Here is a 4,282-nt window from a genome sequence, read left to right on the forward strand (position 1 = left end):
CTGGGTGGAGAGATGACGGCGGCGACGAGGTCTACCACGACCCCTGGGAGCTGGACGATCTGGGTGCTCGGTGTGGAATTGGGTAAGGATTGCTGGATCGAGGATATCGTCACGAGCAACCCAGGATTGTTCTTCTGGTCCGTAGTCCTCCCAGTCGACTAGGTACTCTAATCTGGCACCTCGTCGTCGTGAGTCCAGAATGTTTTGAACCCGGTAGATAGGCTCCTCTTCAGCAAGATTGGGAGGAGGAGGTACGTCGGCATCACCAGGATCTGCGGGAGGAGGAGAGACAGGTTCAGTGTGAGGTTCCAGGGATATACCCCACCCTTAGGTAAGGTGGCCCCAGGTCGATGGCCGATGAGGATCAGATTCCAGATTTTCAATAGTTGTGTCTAACCAAATATCGCCCTATCCTAACAAACCCCACATCAGTGGAAAGCTTATATATTCAGCTTTCAGATACGTCTCAATTTCAAAAAATGTATCCATGTGACTGGTTTAGTGGTCCAGGGTCACAAATGCCAATATTTGAACTACAGTAATTGCTAGGAAGGTTACATTGCTTATACACACACACACACACACACACACACACACACACACACACACACACACACACACACACGAGGTCAATGTGTTAGAGAAAATGTGATTGTATTTGAAATGAACATGCATGTTGTGGAATAATAAAGGTCATCCTTCACTGTTGAGCTCTGAGGAACCGCATCCGTCTAGCACACGGTTCGGCTCTTAAATGTCACCTAAATGCACAACATGTCAAAGCAACCACTAATATATGTATTAATAAGTGAACATTCATAAACAACATGTGTCTGGTTTTCATTTTACATTTGCTCTGTTGTGATGTAGAGAACAGCACAGATATACGCTCAAAATCTATCCGTTGATCCCGACTCCCGACTCACTCTCATATGAGGACAACTTACATTTGTTTGGCCTCTGATCATTCCTTTAAACAATTAGTTCACTTCAGAATTAATATTTACTCTCCTCCACGTCATCCAAGATGATCATGTCTTTCTTTCTTCAGTGGAAAAGAAATGCAGGTGTGTGAGGAACACACTCCAGATGTTCTCTATATAGTGTCTTCAATGGTCCAGATGTGAGTTTCAGCTTCAAAGTCTCTCACGATCCAGCCGAGGAATAAGAGTCCTAGACAAGCCAGCGGCCATTTTATAACAAATTATTACATGGCTTGGTTGAATTCTAATGTAGAATGCGGTCTGTTATTTCTAGATTTACACTGTTGCTTTGAGCGTTGCCATGGACACGGTGTTCTTTAGCGTCACTTACTGTACAAAAATAAAATAAAATAAACAGCACAAAATGGGGTCAGTAGGATTTGTATTCAACAAGAACACATTCAATTTATCAAAAGTGAAAGACATTTATAATGTTACTTTTTGAACTTTCAATTCAACAAAAAATCCTGAGAAATAAAATATGATATAAAATACAATTTATCACAAATGTATCAAAATCTATCAGACTGAAACTATTTCTGGAGGATCATGTGACACTGAAGACTGGAATAATGATGATAAACTCAGCTTTGATCACAGGAATAAATTACACTTTACTGTATATTCACATAGAGAACTGATGATTTACATTAGAATAATATTTCACAGATTTTACTGTATTTTTGATCAAATAAATGCAGGCTTGCAGAGCAGAAGAGCTTTTTTCAGAAATTAATGTGTGTGTGTGTGTGTGTGTGTGTGTGTGTGTGTGTGTGTGTGTTCAGGATCAGTGTGTTCAGGATCAGGTTCCTCTCATTAATGTAATGTGCATGTGTTGCCGGACTCAGGAGTGCATCAGGGGAATACCGATCAGTTTTAGGAATACACACACTCCTCTGTTCCAATCACCCGAACGCAGTCGAGCTCTGATGAAATACACCAGCGTAAATTATTCATGCGTTTCCTCCCCTGATGATAATAGAGGCTGACAAGATACCGGCGGTGATTCAGTGGCTTTGATTTCAGACACTACAGACCGTAAAACACTTCAGACACACACACACACACACACACACACACACACACACACACACACACACACACACACACACACACACACACACACACACACACACACACCCAGTGCAGACCCCAGTGCCCCCCCCCCAGCGCCCCCCCAGCGCCCCCAGTGCCCCCAGCGCCCCCCCCCAGCGCAGACCCCAGTGCCCCCCCCAGCGCAGACCCCAGTGCAGACCCCAGTGACCCCCTCCCCAGTGACCCCAGTGCAGACCCCAGTGACCCCCTCCCCAGTGACCCCAGTGCAGACCCCAGTGCCCCCCCCCCAGCGCCCCCAGTGCAGACCCCAGTGACCCCCTCCCAGTGACCTCAGTGCAGACCCCAGTGCCCCCCCAGCGCCCCCAGTGCAGACCCCAGCGCCCCCAGTGCCCCCCCCCAGTGACCCCCCCACCCAGTGACCTCAGTGCAGACCCCAGTGACCCCAGTGCAGACCCCAGTGCCCCCCACCCCCAGCGCCCCGAGTGCAGACCCCAGTGCCCCCCACCCCCAGCGCCCCGAGTGCAGACCCCAGTGACCCCCCCCCAGTGCCCCCAGTGCAGACCCCAGTGCCCCCCCCAGTGACCCCCCACCCAGTGACCTCAGTGCAGACCCCAGTGACCCCAGTGCCCCCCCCCCAGTGACCCCAGTGCAGACCCCAGTGACCCCCCCCCCAGTGACCCCAGTGCAGACCCCAGTGCCCCCCCCCCCAGTGACCCCAGTGCAGACCCCAGTGCCCCCCACCCCCAGCGCCCCGAGTGCAGACCCCAGTGACCCCCCCCCCAGCGCCCCCAGTGCAGACCCCAGTGCCCCCCCCAGTGCCCCCCCCCCCAGTGACCCCCCACCCAGCGCCCCCAGTGCAGACCCCAGTGCCCCCCCCAGTGCCCCCCCCCCAGTGACCCCCCACCCAGTGACCTCAGTGCAGACCCCAGTGACCCCAGTGACCCCCCCCAGTGCAGACTACACCGCAAGTGCACATGAAGTGTGTGTACTGGGACGGAGCCGAAGACATGAGCAGCACGCGCTGCCTTGTTACTGAACGAATCGGTTCAGTGAATGATTCAGTGATTCACTCGTAACGATGGTCGCTTGTCGCCATCTATTGGCTGAAGGATGTAAATACATAAGAGCGGAAAAATCTATATTGAATTAAACATTGGTGCAAAATATTCTTGACAAAAATGTGGAATATTATATTGTATTGATTATCAATCGTCAGGTACATGGAACACATTTTTCAAGAAATGTTTTTTTTCTATCAACAATTATTAGCATTTTTTCAGCATTTTATATTTTTCTTTGTTTTATTTTATACTCATTGTTATTGTTTTTATGAGATATGTTAGATAAAGTTCTATCAAAATAATTAAAGCATACTATCAAACTAAAATTAAATGTAATTACTGTAAAATATACTACTTGTGACACACACACACACACACACACACAATTAAACATTGATGCCAAATATAAGGCACAAAATGCTGCATATTAATGATCATAAGCAGAAAGTGTATGTTCTGATGAATGACCATAATTCTCCACATCCTGCACACACGTGACTGATCTCTGCTCTACAGTCAGTCACAGCACCACTGCTTTCATTCACTTATTCATTGAATAGGCTGTATATGTAATTTATTATAGTTTAATATATTTAAAGTGCCCAGCTGAGGGTTTCTGCAGATCAAGCTGAAGATGATGGACGTCTAGCGCCAGCTAGTGGAACATTAGAGAAATAACATGAGGGTCATGAAATAAACACACTCACACACACACACTCTCTCTCTCTCTCTCTCTCTCTCTCTCTCTCTCTCTCTCTCTCTCTCTCACACACACACACACACACACACACACACACACACACACACACACACACTCTCTCTCTCTCTCTCTCTCTCTCTCTCTCTCTCTCTCTCTCTCTCTCTCTCTCTCTCTCTCTCTCTCTCTCTCTCTCTCTCTCTCACACACACACACACACAGATGATCGTGTTACCTGTTGGTAACATCAAAATATGTACTGCAAAATATGTACTTTTATACCCATAAAGTTCTCCTGTTTTCATGAGATGAATTATCAAAATAATAAAGTAGGCGTAGCAGTAGAGCTAACAAACTCAACAAAACAACTAATCATTTTACAAATGTTGTACGTTTGATTGTTAATGTACAGACAGTAAACACAAAACAAAAATAAAATAAAGTTTCAGGTTCTCATTTGTATCTTGTCGCTTGCTCGCGGCCGC

This window comes from Phoxinus phoxinus (genome assembly GCF_949152265.1).
Source record: "Phoxinus phoxinus genome assembly, chromosome: 8".
Taxonomy (NCBI): Eukaryota; Metazoa; Chordata; class Actinopteri; order Cypriniformes; family Leuciscidae; genus Phoxinus; species Phoxinus phoxinus.